We start from the raw sequence: 17,993 nt of genomic DNA on the forward strand, positions 1-17,993 counted from the left end.
TCAAAAGAGAAGTTGTCGAAGGTATGAACAAGTTCTGTCAAGTGGGTGAGAGAGTTAGCTTATTAAAACTACAAGTAATATAGAACGGGCAGACCATTTACATTTTGGTGCAACTGGTTGATCACACAAACCAAATTGTGCTGGATTTGTCATCTTAACCTTTTATGTAAACTTATTTGCTTGTCACTTGAGATCAGATCTGCTATGAACTTGTGCAATCGGATTTAAAATTTTGCTTTAAAAATAATTCTTAAAAATAATATTTAGAGCCAATATTTGAGGTGTTGATAAACCTTAAAATGGGTTGTCACAAATAACAAGTATTCTAACACTTTTGAATCAAACATCTTTGAATCTTAAAGAACTGAGAATAATTTAAAAACAACTGATTCAGTCACATTAGTCTTTCTAAATTAAATAATTTGAAAGCTTTTAAAATGCAAATATTTCAATTCATTGATTTAATTTTTAGTCTTTTTTTAAGGGCCTGAAAATTAATACAATGAGTCAATATTTTGACTGGAGGTTAATTTAATTAGGTACTTAGCCAGTTTTGTGGCAGGAACGATGTTCAGTGCAATGTTTCTTACAATATTCTGATAGTTCCTCAAGTTGAAAGGAAAGTAAATTGCACGATCAATCTTACACTTTTTTCATAGCTGATGGAAATTATGGACAGAGTGATTGCCCTCACAACCCAATAGCCAAAGAAGATAAAAAATGAAAAAGGGGAGATAATCTGGCATAATTTACCTGCTCCTTCATTCAAAAGTTCTTGGGTTATCCTTCATCTCAATACCACTTTTCTTGCAATAATCTCATGATACCTTTAATATCCAAATTTAATATCAACCTCTAACCTGAATATTCCCAATCACTCTTGGGGAAAGAAAAATAATCTTGGATCCAGCTCTTCTATGTGAAGAAACTTCATATCTCAGTCCATAATGGTCAATGAGTTATTCGTGTGACGCACTCTAGCCAGGTAAAACATTATCCCTATATCTGTTCTCTTAAGCCCTTCATGAATTGTGCAAATTCCAATGACATAACCTCTCATTCTTCAAAACTCAAGAGTGTAGCGGCCCAGTCTACTTAATCTCTCCTCGTAGTACAAATTCCCTCTTCCCAGAAATTAATCTGGTGAAAGAGGTACAAGGGACTACAGATGCTGGTTTACAAAAAAAGGCACAAAGTGCTGGAGTAACTTTGTGGGTCAGGCAGTATCTCATGAGAACACTGATTAACACTAAATATTGGAAACTGGGCTAATCACTGATGGATGATATTTCTTGAAGAACAAGGAACTATATATAACTGCTGGAATTTTGAGCAAAACACAAATTTACTGGAGGAACTCAGCAGGTCAGGCAGCATTTGTGGAGGGATAGACATATAACATTGGAAAACAAAGGGTATTGTTCAATCTGTAGAAGGCTCCTGACCTCAATGTCATCTGTCCATTCCTCCACAGATTCTGCCTGACTCCTGAGTTCCTTCAGCATTTTGCATTTTGAATGATATTTCTGAACAGCCTGTTAAACTGCTAAATCTGCCAAGAATATAATTCTATTAGCATTGGAAAAAGTACAGCAAAATCTTCAAGCCTGTGCTGTTTTAATCAAATTTCCATTTGTTAATTGTTTATTTAAAATTAAGTTGATTAGCCGATTATCATCAACACTTCACACACAAACAACACTATGGTATTTCTAATCATGTGTTTTCATGGAAATTGTGTTGTAAAACCCAAATGTTTCAAAAAAATTGTCTAGGGACAATGCACAGAGCAGAGTTAAAAGCAGATTATTCACTTCTGGGATCAAATTCACAAATTCACCCAAGCTAAGAGGATTTTAGTTTCATCCAGCTGCTATTTATTTTGGACTGATCGGAACTTAGTTTAGACAGTAAATTCAATTCCCAGTGGATTTGGGACATGAAAACAAAACTGTCACTAAGCTGGTAATCTCATGCACAGAGAGGTGGTGTGTAACTGCAAACTGTTCCACACTGGGGAATTGGGTTTTCTTTGGAAGTTGGGCAGAGGAATAAAGCAGAAAGCCATTCTCTGCTGTTTATACCAAATGTGCAATAGTTACATCCTGAAGAAGTAAAGTTCAATTTATATTGCATTACCGCACAACACATGCATCTGAAGATGAATTTCTACAAGATTTTTTACTCTTATTACCTTGGCACTTCTGAAAGGACTCAGAAGTCCTACTTAATTTAGTTTCTCTAAGTTTATGCACACTCAGCACGATGCAAATGGGAAACTTTTATCTACAATGAGGCAATAATAATAATGACAATGGCACATTACAACCTGCAGTTTTCTGCTGTAATCTCTGGTGGCCATACAATGTCCTGGTGACATGAAACAACCTCTGCATACCTCGATGGTTATGGAAAAAGCATTTTAGCATCTGGAACAGCTGTTGACAGCTGGAAAGCTGTTCCAGATGTCAACTTCTCTACATCAGCGGGACCAAACGCAGGCTCGGAGATCCTTTTGTTCAACACCTTCGCTCAGTCCGCCTTAACCAACCTGATCTCTTGGTGGCTGAGCACATCAACTCCCCCTCCCACACCCAGTCTGACCTTTCTGTCATGGGCCTCCTCCAGTGCCATAGTGAGGCCCACCGGAAATTGGAAGAACAGCACCTCATATGTCGCTTGGGCAGCTTACAGTCCAGCGGTATGAACATTGACTTCTTTAACTTTAGATAGTTCCTCTGTCCCTCTCTTCCCCTCCCCCTTCCCAGTTCTCCCACTGTCTTCCTGTCTCCACCTATATCCTTTCTTTGTCCCACCCCCTGACATCAGACTGAAGAAGGGTCTCGACCCGAAACGTCACCCATTCCTTCTCTCCTAGATGCTGCCTGACCTGCTGAGTTACACTAGCATTTTGTGATACCTTCGATTTGTACCAGCATCTGCAGTTATTTTCCTACACTCAATAATAAGATTGATATAAAGTAATTATTTTCTGAAGACTGGAGTATTTTCTATCACAATTATCTTCAATTAATCCACCAATTTAATATAATTACAAGATTACCAGAGAACATTATGAGCATTATGTTAGTCTTGAATATGTTTTAAAAAAAAGTGATGTTGTTATGGCACAAAGCAAGCAATTCAAATTTCAAATCTTTGGAAAATATGTCACAGTTGTTAATGCATGACCAAGCCTTAGCAATTTAATATTACTTTCAATGATCACTTTAGATCTGATCTTAGCAATCATTTTTTCTTCTGGATTATTATGTGTTGATTATTAATAAACTAAGAACCTTGTTTAATGTAAATAGTTTTAAAATAGTAAACAAATTCCGTTCAACCAATGGAATACAAAGAATGTTCAAGTATTTCCATACTTTATTGCTTGCATTGGATCAAAGTCTTTGAATCAGATTTGCATTCCTTATTCCAATATGAAACACAGTGAAATGCCCATTATTACAATTAATGACCGGTTCAGAATGCAGGCTGCCAATGTGAATTTATTACATTTTTGTTTGTGTTCCATTGACCTCATAAACAATATATAAACACAATCATTTAAATCATTTCAGCTTGCAGAATGAACTTGGAGAGAGACAATATGCAGCTGAGAAAAGTAACATTAAATGATGGAGCATAGACTGTTGAATTTAGCCTGTCTGATATATGTATTTGTTCATAAAAGATGTGCATCAAAAGCAACAAAAATGGTATTAGGTAATGGCCCACAGCTATTTCATTATTGGTGACTGTTTTTTTTTCATTTTGCTACAATCCTGCTTTTTACAAATCTGTTGCTTTAGTTCTGCAGAGGTTTTCTTAGCCAGAGTTTTGCCTAACTTTTAAAACCTGAAATTATAGGTTTACACTGGATCAACATAAATTGTCATATGCCACCTTTAAAACTTCAATTGGCAACTTGTTCTCAAACTGAGTCTTTGGGGCTTGGCTTATGTGATCTTGAATGACACAAAAGTCTCTTGGATTGTTTTGTAAGCCATTTTTACCTCATGTTTGTCAAGTATAAATCTTTCCATAACAATAGGTTTGATCTGGGTATCTCACCCTCTCACTTATTAAACTTGTCAAACCACGAAAAGCGTTTTATATAATTTGGATATCTATCTAGAAAGTTATCTTAGACTGCCTGCAAACCGTGCATGGTCATTATTCATTCCACAGCAGGTCAGGCAGCATCTGTGTAGGGAAAAACAGAGTTAACGTTGTATGTAGGAAGGAACTGCAGATACTGGTTGACACTGAAGAAAATGCTGGAGTATCAACAGGCCAGGCAGCATCTCTGGATAGAAGGAATGGGTGATGTTGAAGATCAAGACCTTGTGTGCAGTTTTGATCTCCCAATTTGAGGAAGGACATCCTTGCTATTGAGGCAGTGCAGCGTAGGTTCACGAGGTTAATCCCTGGGATGGTGGGACTGTCATATGAGGAAAGATTGGAAAGACTGGGCTTGTATTCACTGGAATTTAGAAGGATGAGAGGGGATCTTATAGAAACGTGTAAAATTATAAAAGGACTGGACAAGCTAGATGCAGGAAAAATGTTCCCAATGTTGGGGGAGTCCAGAACCAAGGACCACGGTCTAAGAATAAAGGGGAGGGCATTTAAAACTGTGATGAGAAAAACTTTTTCACCCAGAGAATTGTGAATTTGTGGAACTGTCTGCCAGAGAAGGCAGTGGAGGCCAATTCACTGGATGAATATAAAAGAGAGTTAGATGGAGCTCTAGGGGCTAGCGGAAACAAGGGATATGGGGAGAAGGCAGGCACGGGTTACTGATTGTGGATGATCAGCCATGATCACGATGAATGGTGGTGCTGGCTCGAAGGGCCAAATGGCCTCCTCCTGCACCTGTTTTCTATGTTTCTATTTTCTATGTTTCTTCAGACTGAAGAAGGGTCTGAAGAAGAGTCTCGACCTGATACGTCAACCATCCTTCTATCAAGAGATGCTGCCTGCCCCGCTGAGTTACTCCAGCATTTTTGTGTCTATCTTCAGAGTTAACGTTGTAGGCCGACGATGTTTCATTAAAACTGGGAACAGTTAAAAATGAAAGAAAACAGGCTTTATGATGCAGAGTAAGGAGGAAGGCTGCAGAGAGAAAAAAAATCCTGCTTAAAACCTAAACAGGAGAAACTATAATGACAACATGACATCAATGCAAAGTAAGAAAAGGTGGAAGAAGGTATTTATTCTAAAATGATATCTTAAATTGTCAACAGAATGTAGTGTGGCTACAGGAATGCAGAAATAACTCTGAAAGACTAATTTTCAGAAATTGTTGATTTACAAAGATCCTTAACAGAAAAGTACAGGAAAGAGTTGATTAAAACTGAGAACTAAGGTGGCTAAAACTTGGAGGTTTTCCATGGTAGACACAAAATGCTGGAGTAACTCAGCGGGACAGGCAGCATGTCTAGAGAGAAGGAATGGGTGATGTTTCGGGTCGAGACCCTTCTCCAAACTGATGTCAGGTGAGTGGACGGGACAGAAATAGAATGTAGTCAGAGAAAGTAAGATGTGGGAGAACTGGGTAGGGGGAGGGGATGGAGCGAAAGAGAAAGCAAGGGCTATTGAAGTTAGAGGTCAATGTTCATACCGCTGGGGTGAAAGCTACCCAAGCAAAAATATGAGGTGCTGTTCCTTCAATTTGCGCTGGGCCTCACTCTGACAATGGAGGAGGCCCAGGACAGAAAGGTCAGATTGGGACAGAAGGGGGAGTTAAAGTGCTGAGCAACTGGGAGATCAAGTAGGTTAAGGCGGACTGAGCAGAGGTGTTCAGCGAAACGATCAGCGAGCCTGCGCTTGGTCTCGCTGATGTACAGGAATCAACACCTGGATCAGCGGATACAGTAGATGAGGTTGGAGGAGGTGCAAGTGAACCTCTGCCTCACCTGAGAAGACTGTTGGGGTCATTGGATGGAGTCGAGGGGGGAAGTAAAGGGACAGGTTGCAGTTGCAGGGGAAAGTACCTGAGGAGGGGGTGGTTTGGGTAGGAAGGGACAAGTGGACCAGGGAGTTGCGGAGGGAACGGTCTCTGCGGAAAGCAGAAAGGGGTGGAGATGGGAAGATGCGGCCAGTGGTGGGATCCCGTTGGAGGTGGCGAAAATGTTGGAGGATTATATGCTGTATGCGACGGCTAATGGGGTGGAAGGTAAGGACAAGGGCAACTCTGTCCTTGTTACGAATGGGAGGAGGGGGAGCAAGAGTGGGGCTGCGGGATATTGAGGAGACCCTAGTGAAAGCCTCATCTATAATGGAAGAGGGGAACCCCTGTTTCCTAAACAATGAGGACATCTCCGATGCCCTGGTATGGAATACTTCATCCTGGCGCAGATGTAGCGTAGACGGAGGAATTGGGAATAGGGGATAGAGTCTTTACAGGAAGCAGGAAGAAGTCAAGGTCTGTGTGGGAATGGAAAGGAGAATTATAGTGTATCAGGTAGGTTCAGGCGGACTGAGCAAAGCTGTTCATCCGAAACATTCACCCAGTCGACGTTTGGTCTCGCCGATGTTCGAGTGTTCACATCTTGAACAACGGATACTGTAGATGAGGTTGGAGGAGGTGCAAGTGAATCTCTACCAAAGCTGAAAGGACTGTCGGGGTCTCCAGGCAGAGTTGAGGGAGGAGGTATAGCGACAGGTGTTGCATCTTCTGCGGTTGCAGGGGAAGGTACGGGAGGAGGTGGTTTGGGTGGGAAAGGAAGAGTTAACCAGGGAGTTGCGGAGGGAACAGTCTCTGCGGAAGGCGGAAAGAGGTGGAGATGGGAAAATGTGGCTAGTGGTTGGAGCCATTGGAGGTGGCGGAAATTTTGGAGGATTATGTGTTGTATTATTGTGATTTGGTATCAGAGTGAGGAGATTCAAGTTTGGATTCCAAATGAATTGGAGTTGAGTTTGAATGAGCATGGGTTTCCTCCACATTCTTTGGTTTTCTACCACATCTCAAAGATAATTGGTTACTGCATATTATCCTGGTGAAATGGATGGCAGCAGAATGAGGGAAAAATGGATGGGCATGTGATAGGAAATAATTTGCTTGTACAGTATATATGTATATGTTACTTTTAGTAGATTTTTAGAGATTTAGCCTGTAAATAGTTCCTTTAGTCCACCGAGCTCGTGTCGACCAGCGATCACTCTATACCCTAGCACTATCCTACACATTAGGGACAATTTACAAGTTACAGAAGCCAATTAACCTACAAACCTGTACGTTTTTGGAGTGTAGGAGAAAACCGTAGCACTTGGAGCAAATCCATGCGGTCACAGGGAGAACGTACATACTCCACATAGACAGCACCTGCAGTCAGGATCGACCTGGGTTTCTGGCATTGTAAGGCAGCAACTCTACCAGTGATCCACTGTACTATTGTGCACACATGTCTATATATATATACGTTCACATCTCTCTCTATATTATATATATATATATGTGTGTGTGTGTGTGTGTGTGTGTGTGTGTGTGTGTGTGTGTGTGTGTGTGTGTATATGTGTGTGTGTGTGTGTGTGTGTGTGTGTGTGTGTGTGTGTGTGTGTGTGTGTGTGTGTGTGTACGTGTGTGTGGACAACAGTGTTATATTTATTTTGTAACATCGACAACACTGTACTCTGCCTCCAAAATCCATTCCATTAACGAATGGAATTGTGTTTTGGAGGCTAAATACAATGCTCTGTCACTACTATATAGCTCATTTAACATTATGTACTGGGATAAAATTCTGAATAAACATTCCAAACCATTTCCCATTATTAATCCTCATTATTGTGAGAACTGCCTGTGTGAATAATGCCACGTTCTAATTATACTCTGCTGTCACCACTGTTGCAAAGCATTACTTCTGAATCTCTCAGGCCCTCAACAAATATGCTGTGCCATCAGCTTTTCTGCACTGTTTGTCAAATAGCTGTAAGTTTTCCTAATAAGAAACAACAAATTAATATCTATATACTAAAACTCTCATTTGTTTGTTTCTGAACTACAGCCAAAATGGTACACGATAGCGCGACAATTTTAGGCCCACCTTGCTCACCGTCGTCCCTTTGGTGCTAATGGAAGAAGTTTCATTGAAATCGGTGTTATATTTTTAAAGTTATTCACATTTTAAAGTTTAAATCTATCTCCTAGGGAGGGAGGGCGGGGGTAGGATAAGGGTGGTTGAGGGGGATGGAGTGGGGGGGAGGGGAAGGGGGGAGGTGGAGAGGGAGGGGAGGAGAGGGGGAAGGGGGAGAGAGGGGAGGAGGGGAGGAGAGGGTGCTGCACCAATGCAGGAGAGGTTTGGGCCCAACAGGTCCACTTGGTCTAGTATTATTTAAAATCATGCAGAATTATTGAATTTCAGACAAGGGCTGAATTGAATCTAAATATTATAATTTAATTATCATCCAGTGTCAAAACTTGGCATTGACATTGACTGTCTGTATAATGCTGCTCGAAGACCAACCAGTGCGTCAATGCATCTACTTCTATTTAGTATTGGCTGTTGTGCAGGCCATCCTCCATCAATGGGAATGATTTTAACTTCACTCCAATGTACGGATATCTCCAAGCTAAATGCACTTTGATTTTTGGGATGCGGCAGTCTGAAGAAGTCCAATATGAAACGTTGCTAGTCCACTCCCTCCACAGATGCTGCCTGACCCACATGAGTTCCTCCAGCACTTTGTGTTTGACTCAAAATTCCAGCACCTGCAGTCTCTTTTGGCCGCACTTTAATTTTGTCTGGGCTCGCTGAGATTTGGTTTGCAGTATCAATGTTGAGTTCAACATCAAAATAATGATTTGGCTTTGGGAAGTCGCAGTCGGCATTATTTACCATGTTGCAATCAACGAGATTTACAGCATGACACCAATCCAATAGGGCCTCTGAGCCCATGCTCCCCATCAAATACCCATTTGCACTAATCCTACAATAATTCCATTGTTTTACTCCCCCTACATTGTTATCAATTCCCTCCAGATTCTACTACTTGCCTACATGCAAGGGGCATTTTACAGCGGCCAATTAACTATCAATCTGCATGTTATGGGATGTAGCAACAAACCGGGGCTCTGGGGGAAAGCCCCAGTGACACAGACACTGAGGGAATTTGCAAATTGCTCGCCGACAGGAAGAGCTGTGAGGCAACAGCTCTAAGACCTGAAAAATTGTGCTCCCCTCATTCATTTCACTCTGAATTCAAGCCGTCTCGTTAAGATGTTAATGCAATACAGTGTGTACCAATTATCTAGTGAAAATCTGATAATCTAGCACTTTCAGAACAATAGTGTTGCCAGTTTAGTACTTTTTCTGGACCATTGGATGTTATTGGTATTAAACATATACTACATCAATTTATTTTTATATAAGTTACAGAGTATTACAATTAATTTTCTAGGTTCAATTGCAGTGCTCGAATCAGCAAACCGGTCTCTAAAACAGAGCTTGAGAGTGGGGTCGTGAGGAGTTTAATGGAAGTATGGGAACTGCAGTCCCAATGACTCGGGCCCCAGTAACTGGGAAGGGAGTGCTGGGACTGGGGCTCCAGCAAGTCAAAAGCGAGCTTGGTGAAGCAGATGCTGAAACATCAGGATTTCCGAAAGATCAGACAGTTGATTATCGGAGTTTTATTTTGCACTCTAATATCAATATTAGGGGGAGGGTTAAAATTGATTTGGAAATTCAGCATTGTGAGATTTGGTTTTCCAATTATCGAGGAAATTACTGTACAATCTGACTTCTGTTGCATACACAAAATATGCAGTTTGGTAATGTCTATACGTTGTACTTCACTTCTGAAATTTGATCTTCTGACTTCAATGAGATCAGCTTTCAGAAGTGGAGTTCAAAGCAAAAGTTTTGTACAATGTTCTTGGTTCAAGCAACAGAAGCCAAATTTCTAACTAAGTTAATTCTTTGAATTTATGAAAATGTTCAGTTCTGATACTTGATGGCCGATTGATCATTTGAAACAACTTTACTTGACACATTGTTTAAAAAATAAACTAATGCTCACTTTGATATTGCAGCAGAATAAAAGAGAAAAAGATAGACAGGTTTCTTAGAAGACCAAGGAAGAAATGCTATGTTGTAGTAAGCACTCACTATTCAGGATCAAAATTTAACAGAAGGTGCAGGATTTCATATCTTACATAAGATAACCAAAGTCTGAATGCTAACTATGTAAGCTGACAGAAGACTGAAATATGGTTGCTTTAAAATGTAGACCTAATGAGTAGCATTAAAATGATACATAATATGGGAAAATCATGACAGTCACTTCACTGACTAAAATAGAATTTGTTTTGGAGCCAGATAGAACTTACCGATGTGAATATCGTGTTAGTGCTACCAACCATATTTGAATTTCTCGGCAATGATGGGCAACCATCAGTTATGAGGGCAAATGATATGTTGGTCTTCATTGTAAGAGAACCTCAATGAGAGCATACCTGAAGTATTGTGGGGAGCAAAATAAAAAGGTTCATCAGACTGGTTCCCAGGAAGGTGGTACAGTTATAGGGTGGCAGACTGGTCCAATTAGGTCTGTACATTATATTGTGTGCAGTTTCGGTCTCCTAATTTAAGGAATATGATGAAAGAATGCATCAACTGGGCTTATATTTACAGGAATTTAGACGGATGAGAGGGGATCTTATAGAAACATATAAAATTCTTAAGGGATTGGACAGGCTAGATGCAGGAAAAATGTCCCCGATATTGGGGGAGTCCAGAACCAGGGGTCACAGTTTAAGAGTAAGGGATCAGCCATTTAGGATGCGGATGAGGAAAAACCTTTTCACCCAGAGAGTTGTGAATCTGTGGAATTCTCTGCCACAGAAGGCAGTGGAGGCCAATTCACTGGATGTTTTCAAGAGAGAGTTGGATTTAGCTCTTGGGGCTAACGGAATCAAGGGATATGGGGAGAAAGTAGGAACGGGGTACTGATTTTGGATGATCAGCCATGATCATATTGAATGCTGGTGCTGGCTCGAAAGGCACCTATTTTCTATCTTTCTATGTTTTTATAACAGGAGGTTAGAAGATTGAGAGGAAATCTCATCAAAACATACAAAAGATTTTAACAGCATTTGACTGGCATTTACTCAGAAGAATTGTCTGCAGCATAAGGCAGTGCAGGCTACATCGCTGTTTATTTTTAAGATGATTTCCAGATATAAAAGTGTACAGGAGCATGGGAGAGAGTGGGAACCTATTGCAATAAAGGATCGGCCAAATGCATAGTCATAGAGCATAGAAGCAGGCCCTCTGACTTAACTCATCCAAAATGCCCCATCTTCGCTCGACCCATCTGCCTCCATTTGATCCATATCCCTCTAAATCTTTCCCATCCATGTACCTGCCCAAATGTCCCTGAAATTTAATTTTGTACCCTAAATGTTGTTTTAATACTTGTTCCAACCACTTTGTCGGGCAGCTAATTCAACATATATTCCACCCTCTATGTGGAAAGGTTGCCCCTCAGGTTCCGATTAAAACCTTCCCCTGTTATCTTAAACCTCTGCCCTCTAGTTCTTGACTCCTTTATTACGGAAAAAATACTGTGTAAACGCACGTTATCTATGCTCCTCGTGATTTAATGCACCTCTCTAAGATTACCACATAATGTCCTGCACTCCAAGGATTGAGCCTGCCAAACCTCTCCCTCGACCCCAGACTCTCAAATATTGGTAACATGATGGTAATTCTTTTCTGCACACTTTCCAGCTCACTGGCAATTTTCCCATAGCAGGGTGACCAAAATTAAACACAATAGTCTAAGTGCGGCATTATCAACGCCTTATATAACTGCAACATTACGTCCCAGCTCCTGTACTTTGTGAATTTACTGATGAAGGCCAGTGTGCATAAGTACTTTTTGACATTTGGTATTATGTACTTGCATCCCTCTCTTGTACTGTGCTCTCCAGGGCCCTGCCATTCACTGACTTCTTTTAGTTCCAAAGATGCAATACCTTACTCTTATCTGAATTAAATTCCATTTGCTATTCCTCAGCCCACTAACTCAGATGATCAATTCACGATAACCTTGTTCGCTGTCTATTGAAAGGCAGAGCTGAATGTCCTACTCCTGCTTTTATTTATTCCAAGGTTTCTATAAATGTTTTAATACATTTTAGAGAGCGGATAAATTTCAGTGGGTGAAGAATCTCTGAGCAGGTGAGCTCTGATTCAGTCTTTATTTGCCATTGAAAAGAGACAATGCAGTAATCTGCTTTATATTCATGCAGATTTGCTGAGCTCCTACTCTGCTGACAATCTTATCGTATCAGTACAAAAATGAAAAAGTGAGTTCTGGTGAAAATTGGGAATTATGCGGTGCTGCTGAGTAAAAAATGTGACTGATATCCTCGGCAGCAGTTTTAATGTTGCAGACAATTTGAAATATTTAGTAGATTGTCCAAAGGCCATGGAATGGGTATGCTGCAGGAAGGTAGCTTCACGGTGAGAACAAAACAATGTCAAAATAAGGGAGCAGAAACACAAATAAACTACCACATTAAAATAGGATGTCGCCCCTACCCCCTCTTTTTTGCATGTAATTTAGACCAATGATTGGAGTAGCGAAGTGAAGGGAAATAGGCAACCTGATTCTACAGGGACACATTTACAAAACTGGAATGGACAGATTGATGGAACAGCCAATTCAAGTTACCAACCCTCCACAACTTCCCCCAATTAAAATCCTGAAACTCTTCTACTATTCAAGTATGAGAATCCAAACCTCACCAATGGAAAACTATGGCCCATCTCTTGCATTATTATGGACGTTATTTTCTAATTATATTTTTGCAAGAATTACTGTTTTTCTTTTAGAATGTTAGATGCAATTTATGCATAATTTATTTTGCGTGTTTGTGTGTATCGAGCTACATATAATGCTGCTGTGCATGAGATTTTTCATTGTACCTATATGTTTTTTTTAGTTTTTAAGAGATATAGCGTGGAAACAGACCCTTCGGCCCACCGAATATTGGTGACCCCATATCGCTGAATATGCGCCGACCAGCCATCACCCGTACACTTTGTATCCTACACACTGAACAATTTACAGAAGCCAATTAATCTACAAATCTGCCTGTCTTTGGAAAGTCGGAGGAAACGGCAGCACCCGGATAAAACCCATGTGGTCATAGGTAGAACATACAAACTCCATGCAGACAACACCTGTAGTCAGGACCGAACCCGGGTCTCAGGCGCTGTAAGGCAGCTCCGCTGTGGCGCTCTCTCACCACTGCAATGAAGTTGAATTTGAATTTGATTTTCAAATATTTGTTTTTAGAATATGGTCTTAGTTAGTGGTCTTGCCACACTCGTTTTTGATCAGGATCCTTTTTCAGACTCATTCAGTCTGCTAAATTACTCCAGCATTTTGTATCGTTTTACCTTAAAACTAGTTAACAATGCCATCAGCGAGCCCTTCTTCTCCAGCTGCCAAACCCATTCTGTTGATGTGGCTCACGTTGTAGCCCCTGACCAGCAGCACTTTCTGCAGGCCGCTGCCACCGACGGGACGTGCTCGGTCATCGTGGGGCTCCTTCCCCTCTCACCAGCTGCCGTTGCTTCCTGTCGGCTGTCGCTTCATCCGCTCACCGCTCCGCCGTTGCCTCCTCCTCCTCCTTCGCACATTACTTCTCCCCCGCAGTCGCCAACATCTTCCAAGTTGGAGTACATCAGCAACTCCGGGGAAGGAGGAGGAGGAGGCAGTGGTGGGGAGAGAGCGGGAGAGGGGTGGGCGGGGGTAAAGGCCGAGTGGACAGAGCGACAGCCAACGTAAAGAAGTGGTGTGGCAAGACCACCAACCATGTTCTTGAACCAAAGACTTGAAAATCAAGTTCAAGTTCATTGATTTCAAGAATGACTGCATCAAATGGCTGGTGCAACAGCTGGTGCAGCAGCTGTTGAAGAAAGGCCTCCTGGTGCACTGAGGGTGGCGTCGGCAACTGTCAGTAGGTCTGTCCGCGATAATCAAAATCTGTTAGATAGAGATCTGCTAAACACAAGGGTTCACTGTACATAGAATAGCAGACGTCTTCCATTTTGCTCTGTCCTGTGGCACGTGCTATTGATTGATTTGACACTATCTCCACAGCTTCACTGGCACTTTTTTTTTTTTTTCCTCTCATGTGAATGAAGAAAGCAATTCTGTGAAGTGGACGTCTGTCTGCTTGGAATTTGTTCAAGTTGCAAACCGCTGGCCACTTGCATTAGCTATGAGATTGTTTTCCAAACATGAAAGGGTTGAATAGAATTGACTGCCATTAAACTAGTTTCAAAAGATATCTAATTTGAATTATTCATGCTTAAACCAAGGTGATTAATAAACTGGCAAGAAGATTAACATTTTAGCTTTATGCCACTGCTCTGTTTTTAGTGTGATTGATATTGTGCCATTTGCAAGTACAAACATTTTTACAAATTTACAAGTCTATACATAGATTCATAAAAAATAGGTTTAGGAGGAGGCCATTTGGCCCTTTGAGCCAGCACCACCATTCATTGTGATCATGGCTGATTATCCACAATCAGTAACTTTCTCCCCATATCCCTTGATTCCACTAGCCCCGAGAGCTCTATCTAACTCTCTTTTAAATTCATCTAGTGAATTGGCCTCCACTGCCTTCTGTGGCAGAGAATTCAACAAATTCACAACTCTCTGGGTCTCGTTGCACTTCCTTTTTGCCAAATCTGACACCATAGAGATAATAATCTGCCTCCTTGTTTTTGCCACAAAAGTGGTTAACCTCACATTTATCTACATTATACTGCATCTGCCCATGCACTCAACATGTCCAAGTCACCCTGCAACCTCCTAACATCCTCTTGTTCATAAGTCAGAAATAAACAAAAGTCACTCCGCAAATATGTGATGAATGGCACCAAAAGCGCACAAGACTGATACGTGTGGCGGCGCCTAACGGCTGCGGCTCGCTGGCAGTCTGTTCGTCTTTTTTCCTTTTTTTTTGTTGTGTGTCGGTGTTGGGATGGTTTTTGTTTTTGTTTTTTGGCTGTGTATGTGTGGGGGGTGTGGGGGGGTGGGGTGGGGGGGGAAACCTTTCCTTTTTAGGTCTCTTCCTCACGGCGCGGGGCGCGGCTCGGCCGCGGGCCTTCTGTCGCCCGCGGGGCCTTCCATCGCCTGGTGCGGCTTGGCCGCTGGACTTTACATCGCTGGTGCGGCTCGGCCGCGGGACCTAACATCGCCCGGCGCGGCCGCGGGACGGTTCAGCGCCAGGTGCGGCTCGGCCGCGGGGCCTTCCATCGCCCGGCGCGGCTCGGCAGCGGGACTTTACATCGCTGGTGCGGCTCGGCCATGGGACCTAACATCGCCCGGCGCGGCTCGGCCGCGGGACCTAACATCGCCCGGCGCGGCGCGGCCGTGGGACTTAGTAGCACACGGTACGGCTCGGCCGCGGGACCTAACATCGCCCGGCTCGGTCACGGGACGTTTCAGCACCCGGTACGGCTCGGCCGCGGGGCCTTCAATCGCCCGGCTCGGCCGCGGGATTTTTCTGCGCCCGGTGCGGCTCGGCCGCGGGGTCTTCCATCCCCTTGCGGGGACTGTGCGGGTCGGTCGGCGACGAGCTGTCTGTCCGTGGGCGTGGGGAAGAGAGTGGAAGTTTTGTTGCCTCCATCACAGTGAGGGGGTGTTTGGCGTCACTGTGATGGATGTTTGTGTTGGGGTCATGTGTCTTGTGTTCTTTTTTTTTTGTGTGACTGCTGGAAAGTAATTTCGTTCGGTACCTCGGTACCGAATGACAAATAAAGCTCTGTATTCTGTAAAAAAAAACAATTACTAAAAGTAAGGAGAGGATAGGGGCTCTGCCGTTCATAGGGGCGAACATATGTACATACATTGAACAATTAAATTGAATAATATAAAGGGAATTCTTTTGTACGCACAGATCATAACATATGAATGGCCTGTATATGATTTAATAGCTACATGAGAAGTATCCATGAAGTACAGTAGTACTGTTGGTGACTAGCTTATATTTGTGGTTCTCAGTTCCACTCCATGCTATAAATGGAATCCTTGACACGGGCTCAGGTAAAGTCACGTTATTTTATTATTCCACGTTATTTTATTTGCCGCTCTGCCGCTGTGCCACTGTGCCTCTCTACCGCTGTGCCTCAGTTGTTTCAGTTAAATTAGAATGGATTGGGAGAAAATTAAATAAGTAGTACCAATAGTTTTTTCCAGCCTAAATCGTGAGTGGTGAATATTTTATAGTGGGTGGTTTTATTTAGCAAAATAATAGTGCAAGCGGAAATATTTTATTATATATCACTATCAAATTTTATTATATATCACTATCAAATATCTATAAATTTCAGATTCGTGTACCCCTGTGAAAATGAGCATACTGAGATACTTTGAAAGACAGCGTCTTCAGATCGATAAAGAAATAAATGATAATGAAAACACTCAGCCAGAAAATAAGGTAAAATTACTTGAAAATGATAATGTAACTGATGCAGCTGTTTCGCCTGATGCTGCATGTGAAGACATTTCAAAAGATATTGAAAAATGTGATCTTCCAGACTGTTGGACACAAGAAACATACTTAAACAAAAAGAAAGAATATCCCTGGCTAATTGTTAAAAACAGAAAACTAGGATGTAGTGTATGCAGCAAGTGTCATCTTGGACTTGAACGAACGCAAGGAATTAATTTGTCTCATGAGTGGTGCAGTGTTAATGTAGTAGGAGTGAGTGATGACAAAGCAAAACAGTTAATGAGTTTAAGAAAAAAGATTTTTAAGCACAAAAATAGTGAAGCTCATATCAGATGCCAAAAAATCAATGAAACAGCTGAAAAAAAGCAATTGAAAATGTAGTGTATATGTCACTGAAAAAGGACGAAGCAAAAACAGGTCGAGTTTTTAGAACTGTATGTAATATTGTACATAAGGTAGGCCCTACACAGATATGTCTTCTGATATTGAACTGCAAGAAAGAAACGGCATCGACTTAGGGTTCGTTCTACACTCTCGTAAGTCATGTGCAGATGTTTCTCACCACATAGGGAACCAGATGCGAAAGACAGTTGAGGAAAATATAATTTCAAAACAATCTAAAATGTCTATTATGATTGATGAATCTACTACTATTAATGGGAAAACTGTTCTAGTAGTCTGCTTGAGAGCAGCAGTTGGTGAATATTCCCAACCTAAATTATTCTATTTTGACAGAGAACATATGAAACTTGGTGCAAATGCAAAATCTATATATGATGGGCTTCTAAGTTGCTTACAAAGAGGTGGTTTTTCAATACAGTACCTAAAAGAAAATGTGATATCACTTGTAACTGATGGTGCATCAGTAATGTCAGGACGAAATGCAGGGGTTGCAAAACCATTTCTTGATGATTTCCCTAATGCAACTGTTTGGCACTGTGCCAGTCACAGGCTTGAACTCAGTGTAGGTGATGCTATAAATGTAGGTGAATCATTTTCAGATATTTTGTGATAAATTGTATTCCTTATATCATAGGTCTCCTAAGAATGAGGATGAGTTAACTGCAAGTGCTGAGGCTCTTCACTGTCAACTGTTGAAAATTGGTTGTGTTTTCAGTGTGAGATGGGGTTGCTTCGTCTTACCGAACTGTAAAGGCAATGTGGCAGTCTTATAAAGCTATTTGGGAGCATTTTGGAAAAGCACGCTGTGAAGCTTCAAGATCTAGTGCAGAGAGAGCAAAGTACGAGGGGCTGAAAAAAGTATTAGAGTCATCAGCTTTTGTAAATAATTTGGGCTTGTTGATGGACAGTTTGCTAGAGTTGTCTGAACTGTCACTTGAACTGCAGAACCAAAATTGTACACTTAGTAAAGCACATGAGGAAAGAGATGCCAGAAAGCAGCTATGACATATAACACACAATAAACTATATTATAAATACACAATAAACAAGTTATGCATTCTTGTACTCTTACATGGGTATGACCGCACATTAAAAAATCCCCCCC

The 17,993-nt window shown here is 41.5% G+C and overlaps 1 protein-coding gene across 3 annotated transcripts in view; it reads right to left on the reverse strand.

Moving 5' to 3' along the window:
* LOC144604692 (cadherin-18-like) overlaps positions 1-17,993 on the reverse strand; it is a 581,989-nt gene that overhangs the window by 182,294 nt on the left and 381,702 nt on the right. The window lies entirely within an intron of this gene.

The sequence above is a fragment of the Rhinoraja longicauda genome, chromosome 2, assembly GCF_053455715.1.
Source record: "Rhinoraja longicauda isolate Sanriku21f chromosome 2, sRhiLon1.1, whole genome shotgun sequence".
NCBI lineage: Eukaryota > Metazoa > Chordata > Chondrichthyes > Rajiformes > Arhynchobatidae > Rhinoraja > Rhinoraja longicauda.